This window comes from Odocoileus virginianus, chromosome 4, assembly GCF_023699985.2.
Source record: "Odocoileus virginianus isolate 20LAN1187 ecotype Illinois chromosome 4, Ovbor_1.2, whole genome shotgun sequence".
Classification (NCBI taxonomy): Eukaryota; Metazoa; Chordata; class Mammalia; order Artiodactyla; family Cervidae; genus Odocoileus; species Odocoileus virginianus.
In genome coordinates, this window is record NC_069677.1 from 23792417 (window position 1) to 23818523 (window position 26107).

Below are 26107 nucleotides of genomic sequence, written 5' to 3' on the forward strand. Positions count from 1 at the left end.
GGTTCAGGCAAAGCCAACCCCACCTGAAGTCAGGACTCCAAGAGTGAACATGTGACACATGGCAGGGCAACTCACCTACTTGGTTATAACATTAATGAAAAGACAGGCACGTGACCCAAGTCCACTGGGACTCATGACCCAGTGAGAATCAACCATGTCATCCCCAGGATGTTGGCTACGACTATTGTTTAATTGGGATATGAGCTCCTAAGTATAATGTGAGTAAAGAGGTTTGGATATCTAATTTCTAAAAATAATAATTGGGTACAAATCTGGCCCTAGACATTCTGGGTAAACAATCTTCTTCACTTTAAAATTTACAAAATATTTTAAAATAAACTAGATTTTGGTCTCACTTTATATGTGATAAAATTAAGGTTCAAGAAGATTGGCTCATTTAATCCAGCTTTTTCTAAGCTCTGTAACCTAGTGACTTATACTTTTTAAATTCTATCCATTAAAGACTTGTCTGTGGTCATTCAATGACTAAAATTTAAAGTGAATTTTAAAAGTGACAATGCAAAGATGAAAAGGCCAGTTTGTAGTATAGGTTGCTTTGGTAAGAAGAATAACAACACAAATGCCCACTGAGACCCCCGCCACAATGCCTGTAACAAACCCAGTCTTTGCCATAGCTAAAAAAAGTCCCAGGGGTTGATTGTCTTTGTAGGCTCTAGGAGACTGGGCCTCACCCAGTTTGAGGACTACTAGTTAGGCTATTGGAGAAGGAAATGGCAACCTATTCCAGTATTCTTGCCTGGAAAATCCTGTGGAGAGAGGAGCCTGGTGGGCTGCTGTTCATGGGGTCACACAGAGTCAGACACGACTGAAGTGATTTAGCATGCATGCATGCATTGGAGGAGGAAATGGCAACCCACTCGAATATTCTTGCCTGGAGAATCCCAGGGACAGACAGAGGAGCCTGGTGGGCTGCCATCTATAGGGTCGCATAGAGTCGGACACGACTGAAGCAATTTAGCAGCAGCTGCCGCAGTTAGGCTATGGAGTGGTGCTCTCTGCTGCCCTCTGTTGACAGAGAAAGGTAAGATCAAGCCCTTAGCTGACAAAAACAGAGCAAAAAAACCTGTCCTGTCCCTTGGAGAAAAATGTTCCAAGAACAGCCTGGTGTTGAGGCTCACTGGAAGCTCTGAAAAGTGGGTGAGGCTGAGTGAACGCTCAGAACAACTCTTCCTGGTCTAGACTATAGACAGTATTTGCCATTTGCTTGTCTTTGGCAAGTTGGCATGTTTGTAAAGGGAATAAAGGCTTGTCTTATACAAACAAACCCTGTCCTTATGCTGCAGTTTGCCCAGGGCTTGAACCAAACCTTCCTCACTTACTGATAGAATGACCATTTTGGGTTGGGTGGTTACAGTCAGTTATAAAAGGAGGTAAGCTTGAAGGGGGAAGATGTGGGAAAACTGGTTATTAGAGACTAGGACAATTCTTCCAAGGCAGTTCTTACCAAATGTAAAATTGGTAAGGCACATACCAGCACTTTCCCTTCCCATATTGGATTACAGTATACAAGTGCAGCAGAAAAAAAAAAAGGAAGTCAGAGTGGAGAAGATGTTGACACAGAGTCAGTAAAAGTGTAAAAGCTTGCTTTTAAAATCAGTTTTATACAGCTATCCATATACAGGCTCACTCTGTGTAAACCCACACTCAGCACTGCAGTCAGCTCTTTATTATTAACATCAAATGAACAGGCTTCCCTGGTGGCTCAGATGGTAAAGAATCTGCTGCAAGGTGGGAGACCTGGGTTCAATCCCTGGGTTTGGAAGATCTCCTGGAGGAGGGCATGGCAACCCACTCCAGTATTCTTGCCTGGAGAATCCCCATGGACAGAGGAGCCTGGCGGGCTACAGTCCATAGGGTCACAAAAGAGTTGGACATCACTGAACAACTAAGCACACCAATGAAGAGAACAGAAATGACGGAACCTCAAAATATTTCAGAGAAAGATTTGTTTTAAAGTATTTCATAAATATGATCATATGTGATGTCCAAGGAATACACTTAAAACCAAATGTTGAAGCCACTCTGCAAAGCTCTTGGTTTTCCATCACACATAATCACACTACCCAAAAAAGATAGTAATTGCTATTAGTAGCAACCTGTCCCCAATCAATCAATTTATCTGTAAAATATATTTTAAAATTTTACTACTTTTTAAGTCCTGATATAGTCTCCTGAACTAGGTTGAGAATTGAAGTTTCACATGTAACATTCACTACAAAAGCAATAAGTAGATGGAGCAGCGTAATGGAAGGGAAGATTATTGGACCTAGTGCTTACTTAAAAGCTCTGAAAAATCAATATACAAATAAATTATACATATTTTTATTGAATGTCATCTATGTTCAAAATACATTACATGTGCTGTGAGGTACACATATAGGGATAAATCACAGATCCTGATCTCAGTCTATTTCATTAGAAAAGATAGAAAAACAATAAACAGTAAAATAAGATTATCAGAATGGTTTAAAACCGTAACAGAAGGCACAGTGCTGGAGACTGTCCCCTAAAATATAATCTCGTCTCTTTCTTGTTAGTTATAGAACCCTTATGCCCTACCCCACTCTTAAAATTGTAGATGGATACAAGCCTCGCTGCTAAAGACTTCTCGGTTCTCCTGGTTGTAGATGTGAGCACATGACTGAGTTCTAGCCAGTGGGGTTTGAGTGGAAGTATGTTTTTAACTTGCAGGTTCTTCCCTGCTTGTGCTGGACTCTCTTAAGTCCCATGCTGAGTCAGCTTCTACCATGCAGATGATGGTACCCCAGGCGATGGCAAAGCAAGGAAGCAGAAGTAGCCTTGGGGTTGGATTTTTTGATGAATCAGAACCATCCATCTGTCCTGGGGTACCTGCCTACTTTAGGACTGCTAATAAAGACAGAAATAATATTCCATCTTTTGGAACCACCAGAATTTTGAAACTCTCTGTTACTGCTGCTGCTGCTGCTAAGTCACGTCAGTTGTGTCCAACTCTGTGTGACCCCATAGACGGCAGCCCACCAGGCTCCCGTCCCTGGGATTCTCCAGGCAAGAATACTGGAGTGGGTTGCCATTTCATTCTCCAGTGCATGAACGTGAAAAGTGAAAGTGAAGTCACTCAGTCGTGTCCGACTCTTCACGACCCCATGGACTGCAGCCTACCAGGCTCCTCCGTCCATTGGATTTTCCAGGCAAGAGTACTGGAGTGGGGTGCCATTGCCTTCTCCGCTGTTACCGCTACTTAGTCTGTATTCCTACTGTTACCAGGTGGTGTGCAGTTATTTCCTGAATGAAATAAATAAGCAATTATTGCTCTAGACATCTTGAGAAGAATACTGACTCAGAGAATCAAGGATCTGAGAGAAACCTTACAACTCAAATATACTCTGTCCTCTTCTTTGTCACATATGAAAAAACTGAGGTTCAAAGATTTGTCCATAGTCTTGGAATTTGTGGCATTGAGTCAGGAGTTGATCCTAGATTTCCTGAATGTTCTCTGTATTTTTTGGTGGGATAAGAGTGACCACAAATGCTACCTCTTTTTCTTGGACAGTCAGTTACAGTTCACTCAGTATTCCTAGAACAGGATACTGTTCTTAGCTCTAAAGAAAAGCCAATGAAAATTTTAAAAATCACATTTATTTATTTATTTTTTGTCCCAAAGTTATCTGCAATCTAACAGAAGAGAAAATACTAACTTACCTCTACAATACTACTAAAACTTGGACAAAACAAGAATCAGTTTCTCTCCTGATAATAAGAGCTTTGGAAATACAGAAAATATGATTCAAGGATTTCTGAATCAATTCTTAAGAATTCTGTTGGACCCTAGTTAAACATGCAAAGGGCTCGAAGTAAATTTTTAATTCTCATGAAATTCTTCTTTTTCCTTACCCTGCGAAATTTTAATGCTTTAATCTTTTAAAAACCACCTCTAAAGCCTAGAGATCTCTTCTGTGTTGGCTAGCTAACAACAGCTGTTCTTCACCAGAAACCTTCTTTTCTAAGCTGTACTCTTGCTAAGGAGGAAGCATTAATGACCACAGTAGCAAGTGGACCTTTTCCCCCTTCAACTCACAGCCACTAGGTTTATCTTATAGCCACCCCTCTTGTCCTAGGGGCAGAATACCCACCTGTCATTGTAGTTTGGAAACAAAAGCCGGTGTGTCCCCAGATCCTTTGTAGTGGTGTTGCTTGCCCCTCTCATGAATGGGCTAGGCGTGTGTGCTAAGTCGCTTTAGTAATGTTCAACTCTGTGCGACCCCTGACTCTGTAGCCTCACAAGGGTCCTCTGTCCGTGGGATTCTCCAGGCAAGAATGCTGGAGTGTGTTGCCATGCCCTCCTCAGGGGATCTTCCTGACCCAGGGATTGAACCCACATCTCTATGTCTCCTGCACTGGCAGGAGGGTTCTTTACCACTAGCGCCACCTGGGAAGCCTGAAGGGACTATAGATGATGCTAAACCAACTTGGGGGGAACTGTTATGATCTAAAGAAAATTATTACATATACTCTTGAGACATATACGGACCCTGAATTTTAAAATTAGCACAATGAAGCTCTAAGACCACTCAAAATGGAAGCAGTTGCCTAAAAAGGCCACATATTCTTAGCATGTATTTTTAGTCTGTTAAATTACTCAAGGCTCTGTATTAAAGGGTCATTACTGAAAAGGCCACTCCTCTAGAAGAGAGGCTGGTTGTCTTGAGTAGCTTTCACTGTAAATATAAAAAGAGGAGGTGGTGGGGAATAAGATTCCCCAAAATAATAAAACATGCTATAAGTAAACCCTGCAACACTGAAAAATAAAATGTAATTTCCCAAAAAGAGTATTTGTTGGAGCTTACTTCCAAAATGGGCTATGAAATACTCACCAATTTCATGCTAAATTTACATTTCTGGAGTAGCCTCTATCATAAAACTCTTCATATTTAGGGTGAGTTCATTTATACTGTCCCCTATGTATGCCTGATTACATTTTGAACCAAATGAAAGAATGCTTTCTGTTGCTGCCACCTACTGCAAACTTGAAGAATGTTTGGAAAACTTAAAAGAGAAAATCCAATACAATAATATTACTGAGGAAAAATTTACAAGTCAGACAAGTAGACAGATCAATGTCATTATGCTTTACTTTATTAAACGACTAATTATTCCAAAACCTTGAATGATGATCAATAAGGTAATACTGCATAAAGAAAGTCAATAATTACACAGAACCGTACTAAGTGGCTTTGTCAAGCTATGCTTGAAAGACACACACACACACACACACATATCTGTATATATACCTATGTATATATGTGTGCCATATATGTGTATGTCATTTTTCTCTAGTCTATTTTTCATGGAAAAAACAGGGATTTCCCTGGTGGTCCAGTGGCTAAGAATTCGCCTTGCAAAGCAAGGATGTGGGGTTGATTCCTGGTCAGGGAAATCAGAACCCACAAGCCACGGAGCAACTGAGCCTGCGCACCACACCTAGAGAGTCGGCAGGCTGCAATGAAGATCCCACGTGTCGCAACTAAGACATGGAGGCCGCCAAATAAACAAATTAAAAGAGAAAAATCAGTTTGTCCTTTGTGTTAAAGGAAGGCTACCATTCATAGCTACCAGAAAACACAAAATACACTGTCACTAATTTGAACAACCGTGAGTTCAAAAAATAATAGAGTAGATAAACATACAAATAAGATGAAGGGAAGAAGAAAAAGTCCATGAACAGACAATTTACAAAAAAACATATAAAATGGATAGTAAGGGAAAAGTGTGACTTCAGTATCAAAAAATGCAAATTAAATCAAAATGAAAAACCAGTTTCTCCTTGCAAAGTGGCTAAGATTGTTTTATATACTGCCTTGGAAAAGGTATGGGAAAACAGATACTCTTACACACTGCTGATGGCTAAATACTTCTTACAACCTTTTTGAAGTACAGTTACTTGGTAGCAGGTATCAGTGGGCTTAAATGTAGATATTCTTTGATCTAAAATTAAACTTCAAGGAATTATTCTAAACAAATAATCAAGAATTTGCAAAAAGGGCCTAGCTATAAAGATTTCATCATGTAATTATTTAAAATATAAATCATTGGGAAAATAAAATACCCATAAAGGGAAGTTTTATTAAATAAGTAAAATTAAAAATATTTAAAAGCTTTACAAACTATATATTAAAGTATTGATATATAAAAATAGATAAAATATTCATAACAAAATATGGATAAGGAAGGTAACATGATAATTGGTACCATGTAATCTAACACACATATATGACTAGAAGAATAAATATAATGCTAACCATAGTTATTTGGATGCAGGGATAGTTATAATTTTAGTTTCTTCTCTTTTAATCTAAATTTCTAAATTTTCTATGAAGTACATTACTTTGGGAACAAAATTAAGTTTTAAGACTTGCTGATTTAATAAATACACTCTATTATTTTAACATTCAAGTTACTTGAACTTTAAAAAACTTCTTTTTTCCCCCCTCTAATTTTAGGGGAGATATCAAACATCAAGGCACAGATAGCTTGGCAATGATTCTGTAATATATTCTGCTACAGAGGGTGGTATGTCTTTTCATTACAGTGAGGGATGCTCGTGGCTGGGAGGAGGTGGGAGGGTTTACGACCGAAATTGACCACAAGGTAGGTAGGGATACCTGTGGTATCTACATATTTTGTTGTGCAAGAAAACAGGCAAGTGAAGGTGGCAATAAAAGATTATGGGATGAGTAGAAAGGAAGTTGAGAGAACTTCCTATCACAGGAAGCACTGTCAACTGAGAAGGGCAGTAAGACAGGATGATAAGTTACAGAAGAGGTTTGGGAAACTCGAACAGATACGAATTCAAGGCCACCAATCAGCAGTTTGTCCCAACTGAGGAGGCAAAACAATCAAAACAGCGGCAGAAAACACCATTTAGGGAGTACTCTGGCTTGGCATAGTCAAAGGAAGAAGGGCCAAAAAATTCACAAGGGGTGGAGGAGGTAAGCCTGGAAGGAAGTGATTATTGAAATGGCTAATGATGCTTCCAAGCTGGATGGCACGAAGGCAAAGGGGTCAGGGATATATTTAGTTTGGTTAGTACAGTATCTACTGTCATGTATGACACACAGTAGAGTAGTATAATATATATTTAAAGAAAAAAATGTAATGAGATACTGTGTAAGGAGAGGTATGAGACAGCTAATATAATTGAGCACCTACTATGTAACAGACTCTTGGCACAGATTAATGTATCATCTCAGTCTCTTCTTATTGGCTACGCTTTCTCCTTTGCCTATAAACATGTTCCTGTTGCTCCTTTCAAAATTTTCCTCTGACTTATCTACTCACTTTCCTGTCCTCTACCACCAAACTTCTTGAAAGAACACTATATGCCAAGAGCTGGCAGAAACTAGGCACCTGTGATCCCCACCTACTAATGCTTCTCCTTGGCTCACAGTGAGACTTGCTTCTAACCAAGAGAACACCGTAAAGGTAGGGGAAGGTACTGATCACATGCACATAATGATGTGATGATATTATAGAAAACCATACTGCATGTCTTGCCTGAGTTTCTCCCTTCATTAGCTGAGAGGAAGCAAATGGCCATATTGGGTAACCCCACATGGCAAGGAAGTATGGATGCTCTCTGTTAGCTGAGGGACACCTCTAGACAATAGGCAATAATAACTCAAAAAAAAAAAAAAAAAAAACAGAAAGCTGAGGCTTTCAGTTTTACAACCCCAAGATATTGAATGCTGTCAATAGCCACACAAGTAACCCAGGCAAGTTTCAGATGAAACTCCAAACCTGGCCAACACCTTGATTAAAGTCTTGTAAGACCCTAAGTGGGAGGCCTAACTAGGCTACATTCAGAGTCTTGACCCACTGAAATTGAGATAATAAGTGGGTGTTGTTTTAAGCCACTAAAATAATATTGTGATGCATCAGTAGAAAACTAATACACCCACAGAACTCAGCACCATCCTAACTAGAGACAACTTGGTTAAGATTTAAGAAAAGCAACTAAAACTCTTGAGGTGCATCCAATAAAGATAATGATGGCATACTCAAATACCCCTTTTCATATAAATAATAGTAACATGATAGAGCAAACATTCTGCCTAATAACTAAAATAAACATGCTTTACAAGCCTAACACTTTATTAGTCACAGTCAAGTTCAGCAGCAGTAATCAATCACACATGGAACAACAGATTGGTTCCAAATTGGGAAAGGAGTATGTCAAGGCTGTATATTGTCACCCTGCTTATTTAATTTATATGCAGAGTACATCAAGCGAAATGCTGGGCTGGATGAAGCACAAGCTGGAATCAAGATTGCCGTGAGAAATATCAATAACCTCAGATATGCAGATGACACCACCCTTATGGCAGAAAGTGAAGAGGGACTGAAGAGCCTCTTGATGAAAGTGAAAGAGGAGAGTGAAAAAGCTGACTTAAAGCTCAACATTCAGAAAACTAAGATCATGGCATCTGGTCCTATCACTTCATGGCAAATAGACGGGGAAACAATGCAAGCAGTGAGATACTATTTTTTTGGACTTCAAAATCACTGCAGATGGTGACTGCAGCTATGAAATTAAAAGATGTTTGCTCCTTGGAAGAAAAGTTATGACCAACCTAGACAGCATATTAAAAAGCGAAGACATTACTTGGCTGACAAAGGTCTGTCTAGTCAAAGCTATGGTTTTTCCAGTAGTCATGTATGGATATGAGAGTTGGACTATAAAGGAAGCTGAGCACTTAAGAATTGATGCTTTTAAAGAAAAAAGAAGAATTGATGCTTTTGCACTGTGGTGTTGGAGAAGACTCTTGAGAGTCCCTTGGACTGCAAGATCAAACCAGTCAATTCTAAAGGAAATCAGTCCTGAGTATTTATTGGAAGGACTGATGCTGCAGCTGAAACTCCAATACTGTGGCCACCTGATGCAAAGAACTGACTCATTGGAAAAGACCCTGATGCTGGGAAAGATTGAAGGCAGGAGGAGAAGGGAACGACACAGGGTGAGATGGTTGGATGACATCACTGATTCAATGGATGTGAGTTTAAGCAAGCTCTGGGAGTTGGTGGTGGACAGGAAAGCCTGGCATGCTGCAGTCCATGGAGTCGCAAAGAGTCGGACATGACTGAGTGACTGAGCTGAACTGAATCACTCATAGTACTGTATTAGTAAGGAGAATTATGAAAAATATAAAATAGAGCCCTTGTCTTCCAATATCTTTTGTTTCCTAAATCTTATCCATGTCATCTGGGAGTTTCTTTATATAAAGGTCTTTTCCCCCAGTGTTTCTAAAACAGCAAAGCCAGAGGCATAGATAAGACACGCAGCGCAGCTCATAGGCATCATGGAAAACTGCAGCAGGGGAGGTTGAGTGAATTGGTTATGTATTGCAGCGTAACACATTGCTCCAAACTGAGCAGCTTAAAACAACAAACCCTTATTATCTCACTTAGTTTCTGAAGGGCAGGGATCTGGGAGCAGCCTGGTGGGTGGTTCCAGCTCAGGGTTTCTCAGGAAGTTTCGGTGAAGTTGTTGACCGGGATGCAGTCACCTGAAAGCTTGCCTGGGGCTTGAGGAACTAAAGTTGACCCTTGAACAGCATGGGTTTGAGCTGTGTGGGTCCACTTACGTGTGCCTTTTTAAAAACTACTTGTGGCTTTAAAAAAATATTACAGTAATACGCAATCTGAGGCTGGTTGGATCTCTAGGTGTGAAACCATAGCGATAACTACAGAGGGCTGCCTGTAAGTTAAGTTACAGGTAGATTTTTGAACCACCCTCTCTCCCACATTTTTCGAGGGTCAACTGTACTTCCAAGACTGTTTATAGATGTTTGTAAGAGGCCTCAGTTCCTTAACAACAGGAATTTGCCCGTGACAAGGCAGATGGCTTCCCCCAAAGCAAGTTATCAAGAGCAGGCAAAAAGCTGCAGTGCTTTTTGTGACCCAGCTCAGGGATTAACAAACTTTCTGAAAGAGCTAAATAATAACTACCTTAGGCTACACGCCATAGGGTCTGTATTGCTTACCTCAGTCATTTCAGTGCAAAGCAGGTACATACAATGTAAACCAATGGGGATACTCGTTCCAATACAACTTGATTCATAACAACAGGTGGCGGACCGACATCTATAGTTTGCTAACCCCTGACTTGGTGTCCAAATCTGCATGCCCTCATTTTCCCTTTAATCTTTCATTAGAAGCAAGTCATCAGGACCCAACCCACACTCAGGGGGAGAAGAATTAGGCTCTCTCTCTTAAAGGGAAGAATAAAAGAATTTCTGGACCTATCTTTTTTGTTTGTTTGTTTGTTTTCCTAATTTCACTCTGTGCTCAGCTAGGATAATCATCGAGAAGAAATGTCCAGAATTCTGTCAAGGATTTGGTACAGATTTTTCCAACGACAGTTGGAGAAATTTTCCATGGATTCGTCTTGTGTACCTTAAGGCACACTGAAAGGGTCTTTCTTCTACTGGTTGTAAGGATTAAATAATTTAATATACATATATTACATTTCATGATTGCAGTCATGAAGTTAAAAGACACTTGCTCCTTGGAAGTAAAGCTACCACAAACCCAGATGGTGTATTAAAAGGCAGAGTCATCACTTAGCCGACAAAGGTCCGTATAGTCAAAGCTACGACCCTACCAGTAGCCATGCAGGAATGTGAGAGCCGACCACAAAGAAGGCCGAACACTGAAGAATAGATGCCCCCGAACTATGGTGCCGGGAGACACTCCTGAGAGTCCCCCGGACAGCAAGGAGATCAAACCAGCCAACCCCAAAGGAAATCAACCCTGAATACCAACCGGAAGGACTGATGCCAAAGTGAAGCTCCAACACTCCGGCCACCGGATGAGAAGAGACCAAAACAATGGGCTTAATGCACAGTAAGCAGAATATGGGTTAAATATTGCATTTGTTTCTTAGGTCTGCTGTAACAAATTATACAAACTGGGAGGCATAAACAACAGAAATTTACTCTCTCACAGTTTCTGAGACCAGACGTTCAAAATCAAGGTGTCAGCAGGGCCGTGGTCCCTTGAAGGCTCTAAGGAAGAAGCTTGCCTCTTGCTAACTTTAGGTGGCCCCGAGCAATCCCCGGGGTTCCTTGGCTGGTAGTTGTTTACTCCAGTCTCTACTTCTGTCATCACATGGCCTCTTCCCTGTGTGTATCTCTGCGTCCTCTCCTCTTATAAGGATACTACTCATTGGATTTAGAACAAGGACCTCTTATCCAGAATGACCTCGTATTAATGCCAGTAACTACAGTCTATTTCCAAATAAAGTCATATTCTGAGGTTCTAGGTGAATATGAACTCCAGGGGAACACTATCCAACCCACCACAACACTCGAGAGTGTCCCCTACTGGGTTCTCCATCCTCAGCTCCTGCCACTGAGCTCTAGGCTCCAGTCGGAGTGAATGGCTTGTTCTCTTACTAGTCTACATGACCCTGCTATTGCTCTCCCTAGAGTGCCCTATCACCTCTTCCTCATTTCTACTTGTTCTTTAAGATTTCTAAAATATCCCTTCAGAAGTCCTTGTTTCATATCCACAGATTTTACATTTTATAAGAAATGATACAACGCTAATATATAGAAAGTGATCATTTAAGGATATATATTAAAATAGCTAGATGGAGTGCTAAAAAATATTGAAAAGATACAGCTAGGGAGTCATAAGATGAAATAGAATACTAGCAAACATTTGATTAAACTAAAATCAATCAATCAATCAATCAAAGGAAGAATATGAGGAAACACAAAGCCTGGATGGGATAAACAGAAAACTAAACACAACAACTAAGTGCAACCGTATCAGAAACTACAGTAAATGCAGATGAACCAGACGGTAGAGACCAAGGCTGGACTTACAAAAAGGAAGATTCAATTGTACGTTATTTCTAAGAAATACAGCTCAAACATTAAAAGACGGACAGTTTGAAAGTAAAAGGAGGGAATGATATACCATTCAAATACTAAGCATAAAAAAGCTGATGTGACTATTATCAGATAAAGTAGACTTCAAGACAAGGAGCATTAGCAGAGATAAAGAGGGAGAGTTAATATTATTAAGAGGACCACTTCATCAAGAAGACATAATAATCCTCAATGTGGATATACTCAACATCAGAGCTTCAAAGCATGGGATGACAGAACTAATGAAATAGGTAAATCCACAATCAGAGATTTTAACACTCCTTTCTCAGTAATAGATAGTTATAGAAGTAGACAAAAGAAACCTATCAGCAGATAGATTTAAACAGTATTACCAACCATCTTGCCCAACCTCATGGAACACTGCACTTAGCAACTGCAGAAAACATAAGTGAAAAGATAGCTATACCAACAAAGACCTTATTCTGAACCTTAAAGTGTTTCTCAATAATATTATTTCCAGACTGAAATCTTAAAAGAGTGTGTTCAAATGCTGGAGAGGGTGTGGAGAAAAGGGAACCTTCTTACACTGTTGGTGGGAATGCAAATTAGTACAGCCACTATGGAAAACAGTGTGGAGATTTCTTAAAAAGCTGGAAATAGAACTGCCATATGACCCAGCAATCCCACTTCTGGGCATACACACCGAGGAAACCAGATCTGAAAGAGACACGTGCACCCCAATGTTCATCGCAGCACTGTTTATAATAGCCAGGACATGGAAGCAACCTAGATGCCCATCAGCAGACGAATGGATGAGGAAGCTGTGGTACATATACACCATGGAATATTATTCAGTCATTAAAAAGAATTCATTTGAATCAGTTCTAATGAGATGGATGAAACTGGAGCCCATCATACAGAGCGAAGTAAGCCAGAAAGATAAAGACCATTACAGTATACTAACACATATATATGGAATTTAGAAAGATGGTAACGATAACCCTATATGCAAAACAGAAAAAGAGACTCAGATGTATAGAACAGACTTGTGGACTCTGGGAGAAGGCGAGGGTGGGATGTTTCAAGAGAACAGCATCGAAACATGTATGTTATCTAGGGTGAAACAGATCACCAGCCCAGGTTGGGTGCATGAGACAAGTGCTCAGGCCTGGTGCACTGGAAAGACCCAGAGGGATCGGGTGGAGAGGGAGGTGGGAGGGGGGACCGGGATGGGGAATACATGTAAATCCATGGCTAATTCATTTCAATGTATGACAAAAACCACTGCAATGATGTAAAGTAATGAGCCTCCAACTAATAAAAATAAATGAAAAAAAAAAGAGTATGTTCACTGACCATATACAAATTAAATTGGTGACATCAATAAAAGAAGTACTTTTATGTATCAATAAATACTTTTTAAAAATTCCTGTTCACTTCACACCTGTCAGAATCACCAAAACCACCACAAATAACTAATGCTAGTGAGGATACACAGAAAAGAGAATCTCTGTACACTGTTGGTAGGATTGTGAATTGGTGTGGCCACTCTGGAACAGTATGGAGGCTCCTCAAAAAACTAAAAATAGAATTGTCAAAAGATCCAGCATTTCCACTACTAAGTAGGTATATGAAAAAAACAAAAACACTATTTTGAAAAGATACATATACTCCAATGTTCATAGTAGCATTATTAACCAAGATATGGATGTAATCTATGTTCTTCAACAGATGAATGGATAAAGATATGGTATATATATACACAACGGAATATTAGTCATAAGAAAGAAGGAAATTCTGCCGTTTGCAACCATACAAATGGACCTAGAGAGTATTATGCTTAGTGAAATTGGAGAAAGACAATTAGTGCATGTTATCACTTATATATGGAATCCTAAAAAAAAAAGAAATTTTATCACAGAGATGGAAAGTATAAAAAAACAGTAAGAAGGAAATTCTAGAAATAAAACATAAATCTAAACATGTAAGAATTCATTAGATGGGCATAAAGGTCTTTCTATTGAGCACAGGTAACTTCTCTACCAGTATGTAAGGTTTTCTGTATGTATGTAATGTTTTCTGTTCTTTATTCCATGAACCAGAACTATTAATACCCACTTATAGATTCGTCATTTCCCATTTGCACTTATTGCTGTTAACAGGTATCTTATGTGATTTTTTAGAGTATTATGTGAAAACTTTATTATTGAAACTTTCAACTGGAAAAAGTTCTGGCAAAATTATTTTTTCCTTCACAGCTTCTCAAAGCAGCCATATAAACCACTATGTTTTTCATGTTTGTTCCTATGGACCTTATTGTCTAATCATTTTCCAGATAAGTGATTATAAGGCAACATTTTTCAGTTTTTCAATTAGTAACTTTTTATGGTCTTTCTTTGATGGGTTCATTTCCTGGTTTATGATCCCCTAGACATTTTAGGGAACTTTAAAGAGGAAAACTTGTAGTTTCCTAGACACTTGGCAGGCACTGTGGCCCCTATCTCCATTATCTTATTAAATTATGAAAGTTTTTCAGGTCAATGGAAAGACAGTCTAGAGGTGGGGTTCAGAAGCTTTTAAAACTTCCATTCTGAAGGATCAGGCTGCTAGAAAGAGATCAAGTTTCTTTCAGCTCCCAGGTCCAGGTTAATAAGCAGTAGTTATATAAGCATTGTTCCATTTAACTCCCCAAGATCCCTAGGTGCCTTCTGAGGTAAGGCTCACCTTTTTGTTTATACTGTTATTACACAGACTAAAATCTGGTTTTCAATTTCTAATGTAAAATTCTTCTATCATCTATGATGTTATCCTATGTCCAAGCATTTGCCCAAGTATATATCTCCCTTGCCAGTTTTTTGATGAGGTGTGTCATAAAGTACTGCAGAGGGCGTGTTTACTTTGTGTTGTGTTTATTGAGAAGTAGAAAAAAGGTTGTTCTATACTTTGCAGGTGTTCCATCATTTCTTTGATGTCTGTGGAACAAGCTGTGCAAATTGTTGCTGCCAAGTTTGTATTGCAAATGTATTCTGAAATGAATTTTACCAGGATCCATCACACCATTTTACTATGGAAACACTGGTAAACATCTCACAACATGGCATTCAAGATTTAGTCCTTAAATTCTTGAGTAATGCTTGAAGTAGTATATTTTATTATCTTGTTATGATTATATTTGTTATTCTGTGAGGAAGGCAGAGTGAGATATTATCACCTCACTTCCAGATGAGGAAGTTGAGACATGAACAGAGCTGATTAAATGAGACAGCATGCAAGAAAAGTATCTGTGACAGAGCCTGGTATGTGTGTATACATGTGTGTGTACATATACATGAATGTACACACACAAATATATATTTTATGTGTATATATTTTTTCTTCTGCAAAATGAGGGTCAGGGCAATGATTTCTTTCTTTACAAGAATATATTTATTTACTACCAAAAAAACAGTTTAATGTCATACCTAAAATTAAAGCTTCTTAATTTTAGTTACAGCTTCCGTGGTGGCTCAGATGGTAAAGAATCCACCTGCAGAGCAGGAGACCCATGTTTGATCCCTGGGTTGGGAAGATTCTCTGGAGAAGGAAATGGCAACTCACTTCAGTATTCTTGCCTGGGAAATCCCATGGACAGAGGAGCCTGGTGGGCTGCGCGCAGTCCATGGGGTCTCAAAGAGTCAGACATGACTGAACAACTAACACTTCAACGCCTAGTCATATACAGTCCTTCTAGCAAGCTCTATTCTGATGTCATAGATAACATTTCCATATCTGGCTATGAGTTTTCTGTTTTCAGGATAAATTAATATATACTATAGTAGTCAATTTTTTTTCCTTTTTTTTAGTAGTCAATTTTTAAAATATAATTCAAAGACATTATAGGGCTACTTCTTTAAACTTTCATATATATATTTCAACTGATGTCACAACATTATTTTGACTTCTTCCTAAGATCTCTTTCCCTGAACAGAGCCTTCAGGCAAATTATGGTTTAATTAAAACTTGAGTTTGATCTCCTTCTACTTTCTCTTTTGGTTCTTCTCCTACTTCTTAGGTGATAATCCATATTCTATTAAAATCAGTTCACAGGCAGAAACAGCAGGAAGAGGAATGTGATTAGGACAGTGAACTATGAGTCAGAGACTAGGAATTCCATGGAGGAAAAAAACCTTCAAGCAATTAGGAACTGGGATTACTATAGGAGTTTACCAACGCCTAAGCCTTTGAGAGAAGCAAAGGCTTAACAACTTGGAGTTTGCCAGGCAATGAGTTAGCAGGGCAGAGCAGGCCAAACAAGCATATGGGACCAGCAGCAGGCAGAATACAAAATGCTTAGTACCCTCAGTCACCCTTTATTCCTCTTACTATAGTGAATTTCAGTCTAATGTGAGTGAGACTAGCCCAAAATCCTACTAGTAGTAACAGTTGGCTGGCTGAATAGTCGATATGGGATGAGAAGTGATCACAGCTCTTTTGGCAGAAGGGTTTTCTTTCTTTTTTTTTTTTTTAATAGAAGGGTTTTCTTTACTATGTTGAAATGGATGAAATTACAGTAATTCACATCAAAGAGGGAGAAAATGATCATTAACTTATTACAACTCTCAAAAATAGTATGTCTTGAGGAGAGGACCAAAGCAATACTTCAAGTATATTCTATGCCATACTCACTCCTGTATTTTAGTTCAATGCTTTAGATGAAAAAAGGCTTCTGTGGTCAAACACGCTGAGAAATGCTGCATGACCTTCTTACTAGAAATTTTAATAAAAGTCCTGAGAAATCTTGCAGTAAGAACATAAGCTCTTTTAATTTTATTCAATGTACTTTTATGATTAATGCTTTTAGTGTCCTGCTAAAGAAATCTTTGCATACTCCAAGGCTGCAAATATACTTTTCTTTGTTTTTCCTAGTTTTTGGTTCTGAGCTTTGTATTTAGATCTATGGTCCATATCTATCTAATTTTTGTGTATAAAGTAAGAAAGATGTAGAGGGTGTGAAGATATGAATCAAATCCACTTCAACCAGCAACATGTTCAGAAAGACTATCCTTTTCCCATTTAATTTACTTGCCACCTTGATAAAAAATCAATTGGTCATATACACGTGACCTATTTCTGGATTGCTTATTCTGTTCCATTGATATTATTCATCTATTCTTAGGGTAACACTTGATTAACTGTAACTTTTAAGTCTTGAATCACATATTATAAATCTCTCACCTTGTTTTTTTTTTTTTAGCTCTTCTATATCCATTGCATTTCCAAATATATTTTAGAATCGGCTTGACAGTGCCTGCTAGAATTCTGACAGAGATTTCATTGACTCTATAGATCAATTTCAGGAGGATATTGGCATCTCAACAGTTCTGAGTTCTATAATCCATGATCATGGTACGGTTTACCCTTGAACGACACAGGTTTGAAGTGAGCGGATCCATTTATACTTGAGGTTTTTTTTCAGTAGTAAATGCAACAGTACTACATGATCTGAGGTTGGTTGAATCTTCAGATTTGGAACTCAGAGGGATGAATTGTGTATGTGGAGGGCTGACTACATATTACATGTAGATGTTCAACTGCACAAGGGTCATCAGCCCCACTGATGCCTACATTGTTCAAGGGTTAACTGTATATATATATTGGACTTTCAATTTTGATCTTTAGTTTTTCTCAGCAATGTTTTGTAGTTCTCAGTATAGATGTCTTGTGTTCTTTTAAATATTTATTTCTATGTGTTTGGTAGTTTAATGGTGATATTTTCATTTAAAATGTTTTAGCGGCTCTAATAATTTCAAATGCAATTTTTATATTGATTATAACCTGTGGCCTAGTTAAATTCTTTAATTAGTTGAAATCATTTTTATAGCTTCCATAAGACTTTCTATGTATACAATCTTTCTGTATGTGAATCATGACAATTTTGCCTCCTTTCTGAAATTTGGCCTTTTATTTCTTTTCCTTGCCTTATCACAGTGGCCCTATACTAAGCACATAACATAAATCATCTCATTTAACTTTCACAACAACTCAATTTTATTCCTATTTTACAGATAAGAAAACCAAGGCCCAGAAATGTTCAGTAACTTGCCCAATCAATATTGCACATCTATCAACAGACCTTGAAAAAGGGAATGGCAACCCACTCCAGTATTCTTACCTGGAGATTCCACGGACAGAGGAACCTGGCAGGCAGGACAGAGGAATCCATGGGGTTGTAAAGAGTCAGACACGACTGACAGAATAACACACACACACAAACACACATCAACAGATCTAGAGTTCAAATCTAGGCACTCTTACTCCAAACCTGTATTTATGACTACTTCTACCTACTTATGAGTAGCTTCTAAATTTGGAAAACTCAGAGGCACAAAAGCAAAAAATATTTTCAAATTAATAATAGAAAAAAATCCTACTAAGGACAAATATATAAACAGTTCACACACACACACACACAAAGGCAGTTTCTTTTGAACATGAAAAGATACTCAACCCTACTCAAAATGAGAGAAATGAAAATTAAAACTATGTTAAATGGTACAGCCACTATGAAAACTGAATAGTGGTTTCTCAAGAAATGAAAATAGAATTACCATATGATCCAGCAATCCCAGTTTTGGGTTTATCTATAGATGAATAAACAAAATGTGATATCTACAACACAATGGAACATTATTCAGCCTTAAAAAGAAAGGAAATCTTGTTATTTGCTACAACATGGATGAACTTTGAACACTTTATGCTAAGTGAAACAAGACTCACAAAAAAACAAAAACTGTTACTATCTGTAAAATAGACAGTGGGAATTTGCTATAGGAGGCAGGGAACCCAAAGCTGGTGCTCTGTGACAACCAGAGGGGTGAGATGGGGAGGGAGGTGGGAGCAAGGTTCAGGAGGGAGAGGACATATGTATACCTTTGGCTGATTCATGTTGATCTACAGCAGAAACCATCACAACACTGCAATTACCCTCCAACTAAAAATTAAATTGAAAAAGACAAAAAAGCTGTATGATTCCACTTATACAAAGTATCTATGCTAGTCAGATTCACAGAAACAGAAAGTAGAATGGTGGCTGTTAGGAAATGAGGGAGAGGAAAATGGAGAGTTGCCATTTAATAGGTAAAGAGTTTCAGTTTTACAAGATGAAAAAGTTCTAGAGATTTGTTTCATAACAGTGTTAAAGTACTTAAAACTAATGATTTGTACACTTAACAATGGTCACGATGATAAATGTTACATTTTTTTAAATCACAATTTAAAATTTTTAAATTGTTTTTAAAACTTTAACACAAATTTTATTATGAATTCTTAAAAAAAAACAACTATGTTGAAACCAGTTTTTAAGTTATCAGATTGGCAAAAATCTGAAAGTCTGATAGTACTCTCTTATATGTTTGTTGCTGGGGGAGTACAAATTGAAACAATCCCTATGGAGTGCAATTAGGCAATAGCCACGACATCTTTTGATCTAGCATTTCTACTCTGATGAATTTAATCATTCACATATACTGTAAGAATATATGGGATGATACAGTCACAAGATTTTGAATTTCAGCATTGTTTACAAAAGAAAAATACTGGAAATAACCAAAATGCCCGTTACTGGATGATTGCTTTGTCGTTGTTGTTTAGTCACTAAGTCGACTAAATAGTTATTTTAAAATGAGAATGCTTATCATGTACTGATATGAAAAGAGGTACAACATATAAGTGAAAAAATTAACAGTATATATAATAGTATATGTAAAAAGGAGGAAAGTAGGAATCTATAATTTTATAATTTCTTGATATATAAAGAAACTCTAGATATAGGAAAAGGATAATAATAAAATATAGTAATAGTAATAAAAATAATAATAGTGATTTGGGGGTCTGAATGGGAACTGAATGGATAGGGGACTGGGGTGGAAAGATTTCAATATAACTTTTTAATATGCTTTGGTCTTGGAATCATGTGAATATATCACCTATTCAAAAAATTCAATGAAGATTCCTGTGTGTGTGTGTGCGTGTTTAGTTGCTCACTCATGTCTGACTTTGCAACTCCAAGGAAATGGCAACCCACTCCAGTATTCTTGTGTGGAAAATCCCATGGATGGAGGAGTATGGTAGGCTATAGTCCATGGGGTCGCAAAGAGTCAGACACGACCGAGCGACTTCACTTGACTTGAACTGTAGTCCCTAGGCTCCTCTGTCCATGGGATTCTCCAGCAAGAATACCGGAGTGGAGCTCCTATGCTTAGAAGTAAATTTTAGTGGTACCAACTGACATTAAATTATTCATAAAACAAATGTTTACCAAGTATATATTTGGGGCATTGGCAATATAGCACTGAACAAGATGTAGTTCTTACCCCTCATAGAACTTATATTCTAGTGCAAAAGACTATATAATTTACTGATAAATTATGCCAGGTAGCTATTTAAGAAAAGTAAATCAGGATGAAGGAAAAAGAAGCAATGTAATGGAAGTGAGGTGGTGGTGCCTCTGAGGAGGAGGTATCTGAGTAGAGACCTGATGAAAGGAAGGCAGAAATAATGCAGGGGAAAGCTTTCCAGGCAGGGCAGCAGAAGCCCTGGGGCAGGAACACGCTTGATGTGTTCTAGAAACAGCAAAACATTGATGTAGCTGGAGCAAACTTTGTGAAGTGAATGAAGTAGGCAATGATGTTCAACAGGTGGTCAGAAAGCAGATCATACAGGCTTCATGGGGCATGTGCAATGGTCTGGGTGTTAGAGACAGCTACTGGAGGTCTTAAAAAACCAGACCGTATCTTGGTTAAGATTAAGGCTGGGCACACCTGTGTGTTCCTCCAGGTGGTTAAAGGACTGAAATACTTCAAATACAGTCAGTAAACAGTTGCTTCCCTGGTAAGAGTGTCACCTGCCATACTGGCTTCTCTTCCAGGACACCCAACCCCCTCCCCGGCCATGAACTGATAGATAAATAAGTAACCCGTCCAGCAATAGCTATTGAGTTGGCAAAGTTTTAATCAGTTCAGGAACCTAGAATCATTGCAGTTAGCAGACTACAGGATGAACCAAGGCCTCACTTTATTACAGTCCTAGAACCTGCTTAGGACAGTGTGTCTTGGGCTTCTATTCCACCAAGGGTCAGCTGGGGCCCAATACTACCAGTGGGCTCTCACTCAAGTCCAATAGGAATAAGGCAGACTAGAGAAATAAACTGAATGTCCCTGAGGTCTGAGGTGAAGCGAGAGCAAAGGGGAAACCCAGAGTACTTCCACATAAACAATCAGTACTTCCTGAATGATTTGAAAGGCTCCTGGCCCACAGCCAGCCTTTATAACTTATATAATACATTAACCTCATCAAAATTTGTTTCTCTGTTCAAAGTTATACCATTGTCCAATACCAGGATTTTTTTTTTCAAATACATTGTGGCAAAAGGGAAATAGAAAATAACAACCTTTCCAGCACTAAATGCAACCTTAACACTCTCATGAGCTGCACTCAATAGAGTCGATGTTTGTATAACAATGCGTAGTTCCTGGAATCCTAGTACCAAAGCAGAACGACAACAGCTGAACTGCAACAATTTTAACTTCATATATGAAATTTATTTTACATAGGACACTCTGGGGAATTTAGTCTGGAAAATTAGTACATATGTCAAAGTCTTAAAAACATATTTCTCTGAAGTTGCAACAAATTTCTAAGACTGCTTGCCATTTCCATCCATTTCACAAAGTTCCTCCTCTTTGAAAATACACTCTGTTGCTCTTCAATCTAGGATCCCAACATCTGATTAAATCATGTTAGTCCTACTTAGTTCTCATTCATTTGATTTCTTTGAACATCAAAAGCTCCAGTTTAATTACCTGAGAGACTACTAAATATTTGCTAACATAATCTCGTAACTAGAGCATAAACTAAAGAGAAAGCAACCAGAAAGAATATCAGGGAGAAATTTCAGCACTACTTGGACATAATCAATCTTTGGGCACCAGATATATATTCCATCACTTTTACTTTCTGACCATAAGCATCTTAACTCAAAGACAAGACATTAAAAGTCATCTCATGCAAGCAGGAGGACCTGTGTTAGCAGAACACTTGCTGAAAGACTTTAGGATTTTTCTTTTCTTAAAAAAATAAAAATAAAAAATAAAACTATTGTGAAATGCTGAAACTTTCTTGCAAGTAGGTCTAGTATACAAGATTTAGTACCTTAATCTTAGAAATTGTTTCCATGATGCTTTCATATTCAAATATCAAAATATTTTAAAAAAGTACTTACACTGCAGCAACCTGAAGTCGGATCAGACAGCTTGAAACTACCAGCAGCTGCCTGCTTCCTCACAGACTAAACTTTGTTCCCTTCCTGGCTGGTTCTGGATCAGGTTCACACTGATACACATTTACCATGGCCTTGGAAGCTACCACCCAACAACGTGGGAGGGTTTGTTCATTAAACTTCTGCTTGATAACCACCTATCAGCAACTTCTCAGAGGTTTACCTGGACATGTTTAAAGAGGGAAATTTATGGAAGATTACAGAGAAAGCCTGAAGAGTCTCCTAATCTCTGATGGCTGGGTTTTGGTTTCAGAGGGAATTTTCCTGCGTTCCTAGAAAAACCAAACCAACCAACCAACACAATAATCCTCTGGGATTCAAAAATCTTGCTTCATAAAAATTCTCCCGCCTCCTCAGAGTGCATACATTGTACTATCACGGCAGAAAGAGGCCAGAAAGTTGCTTTTCTATTATAGTTTCCTGTCACCTCCATTCACCCCAGCTCTTTCACTAGTTGGGAAACAACAGAGAGTTCTTATTAAATGTAGTGCTTTCTGACATTGAAACCATTTGCTGATCTAATGTAAAGAGAGAACTTAGACCACCCTCCCCCGCCCCCACCAAATTCTGTTCTTCACAAGATAAAATATTATGCTGCATCATCCCTTTCCACATCCCTAAGCTTCTTTCCCTCTGAGCTACTATATTTCTATAATTTGTAGCATTAGCCTTTGGAGCAAAAGCCATTTACTATGTATTTAACTACACGAATCACTTTATAAACATTATCTTATTCTTTCCTAAGCAATATACTTGGGATCATCTTCAATTCTTCTTAGTCTAATTCTTGTACCTAATTTGGCCCCTTCACTATTTTGGTGATCCTCTGCAATAAGCACTGTGGTAGGCAAAATAATGACCTCCTCCACAGATGTTCATTCCCTAATCACTGGAATCTGTTACCTTACACAGCCAAGGGACTCTGTAGATGCAATTAAGGTTAAGAACTTTGAGACAGGGAGATTATCTGGATATGTCCAATTTTTCCCAGCTTTGGTAAGAGAGAGGCAATGTGAGGGCTTGCTTGCTCTTGCTGGCTTTGAAGATGGAGGAAGGGGGCTGATAGAAGCCGGAAAAGGTCAGAGGAAACATGTTCCTCTCTAGAGCCTCTGGAAAGGGACATGGCCCTGAAAAAATTTTGGTTTTAGCCTCATGAGACCCACATTGGATATTTGACTTACAGAACTGTTAGATAATAAATTTGTGTTGTTTTAAGCCACTAAGCTTGTGACCACTTTCTTTGGCAGCAATAGAAATATAGGTACTTTAATTTCAAAATGTCTTTTTGAAAACATAACCTCCAAACTGATAGAATATGCCAAATGAAGTCTGATGAAGAAAAGAAAAACTTAAAACTTTGTTTTAACAATCTGACAAACTTGGCAGCTTGCTTTTTTTTTCTTTATAACTTTTCATTTTGTATTGAGGTATAGCCAATTAACAATGTTGTGATAGCTTTAGGTGAACAATGAAGGGACTCAGCCATACATATACATGTATCCATTCTCCCCCAAACTTCCCTTCCATCCAGGCTACCATATAACTCTGAACAGAGTTCCATGTGCTATACAGTAAGTCTTTGGTGGTTACCCATTTTAAATATAGCAGTGTGTACATGTCCATCCCAAACTCCATAAGTATCCCTTCGCCCCATCCTTCCCCCCTTAGCCCATCCTTCTAATATTAAGGTAATTTTGAATCACGCCTCTGTACTCTGTCATCAGAAATATCTTTTTAACCCTAACTTCACTGACTTAATCTCCATGTATTTATCAAGTTATTAATAAATACATGTATTTATCAAGTTATTAATAAATAAACACTGATTAATCAAGACGAAGAACAGAATTCTGAAACAGAGAATAGAGCCCTATTATTAGAGATCTTCAATTTGACCTCGGTCCATAAATCAATACTCTTTGGGTACACAAGTCTGATCAGCTATAAAAAACACTTACTCTCACGTAGCCTATACTGTTTTTAACTTCTCAAGTATATCAGAAGGATAAAATCAATGCCTTAATAAATAAAGATATGTCTACAGCATACCAATCCACTAGAACTCTTCTGGAAATGGAGATGTGGTTAGTTTGATGTCAGCAGTTGTTCTGTTTTTCAGTGCTGTCTCAGTGATTATCATTTTCTTTTATAAGAATTTACAAACTATCAGTTAATTATTCTTTCCAGAAGTCTACTTGAAATTAAAAGGAAGTTTTCCCAATTGTAGGAAGTGAAAACAATCTCTGTCTCAAAAGCAGAGACATAGTGGAGGGGGGAGATGGGGGCCACTATGAAAGAAGGCTGGGGTGAGTACTGTGTGCCCTTGTGAGAGTGTAAGACCCAGACTCATCACGGCAGCAGTGACTGTTGGAAAGTAGTGTAAAACTAGGGTTGAGACATATGATGTAAAGTCTTGAAAAGGGAACTAGGATTTAAACTTAATATATTAGAAAATATGTAAAATTGAAATATTTTAAAGAAGGAAAATAAAATAATGAGTACATTGATAACCAAATTGAAAAATGGGCAAAGTTATATGAACAGTTCACAAAAGAAGAAATATAAATGGCTCTTAAATATATAGAAAGACTCTCTATCTCATTCATTATAAGAGAAATACAGTTCAAAATACAATGACATCATTTTAACCTATATTTTAACCTATCAAATTGGCAAAGTTCAAAGTCACATAAGGCACAGTGTTGGTGAAGTTATGGGTAAATAATGGATGATAAATTGGTAAAACCACTGAAAAGCAAATTGGCAATCAAATTATGAATACATAGCCCCTCTGACCCAGCAATAACTAAAAAATACATATATAAAATGATAACGTGTCCATAAATATTCACTGCAGCATTGTTTGCAAAAGTTAAACGTGTCAATAAGAAGGGAACTGGTAAATTATAGTGCAGATTCCCAGTGGAGTAAGAAAACAAGGCAAATGTATGTTACTGATAAAGAGTGATCAAGCTGTATTAAGTTTAAAAAGGTAAAGTACAGAGCACTATATGTAGAATGCAACTATTTGCGTGTGTATGTTTGACAGAGAGAGAGAGACAGAATACACTGAAAATCTCTCTGGAAGAACATCCAAGAATCCAGAAACAGTGGGTTCTCTCTAGGGAAGGGACTGGTAGCTATGGTTCAAAGGTGGGAAGGAGACTTATGCATCCTTTTGTCTTTTCTGAATTTTTACCCAAGCTGGTGCTACCTACTTAAAAAATATAGATAAGCTAAGTGGCAATATGGCATCCTGGAAAAGAAAAAGTAGAGTGGTAAAAAATCTAGCAAAAAACAAATAAAGTCTGGATTTTAGTTAATAGTCACGTACCACTGTTAATTTCTTAATTTTGACAAATGAGCCATGGTTACATAAGATGTTAACATCTGAGAAACTAGGTGAAGGTACTATTTTTGCAACTTTTCTGTAAATCTAAAACTACTCCCTAAATAAAAAGTTTATTAAAACAAGAAACATTTAACAAGTTAATAGGGCAGCTATGGTGGAAACAGCTTGGAAAGAGGACAGATTAGAATCAAAGAGGCCAGATGAGAAACTGTGGGAGTAATCCTGGCATGAGGTGATGAAGGCCTGCCTGAGGGTAAAAGTCATGAAAACACAATGAAAAGAACTAACACAGTCATAACATATTTCAGAAGGAAAAAATAAAATATTTTGCAGTAGTAGAGAGAGATAAGAATAATGAAACTAGGGACAAAAGATGAAAATTGGAAAAGGAAGCTGGTTTGAAGGGGAATGAGATACATTTAATTAATTCATTCAGCAAATATTTGTTGGTACTTACTACGCCAGGCACTATGCAAGGCACTGGGGATGTGAGAGTGACCCTAAATGTTTTAGTTCAATTGTCCAAAAGGCCTCTGAATATTAGAG

General features: G+C 38.0%; 1 protein-coding gene across 2 annotated transcripts in view; it reads right to left on the reverse strand.

The window, feature by feature from the left end:
* Positions 1–26107, reverse strand: part of MAP3K13 (mitogen-activated protein kinase kinase kinase 13) — a 152636-nt gene that overhangs the window by 99457 nt on the left and 27072 nt on the right. Inside the window, exon 1 of one of the 2 annotated variants that reach the window (XM_020870678.2) lies at positions 22153–22258. The exons of the other annotated variant lie outside the window; for it this stretch is intronic. The gene's annotated coding sequence lies outside the window, so the exon portion shown is untranslated. Of the gene's footprint in view, positions 1–22152; positions 22259–26107 lie in introns of those variants that run through there. 2 annotated transcript variants of the gene reach the window in all.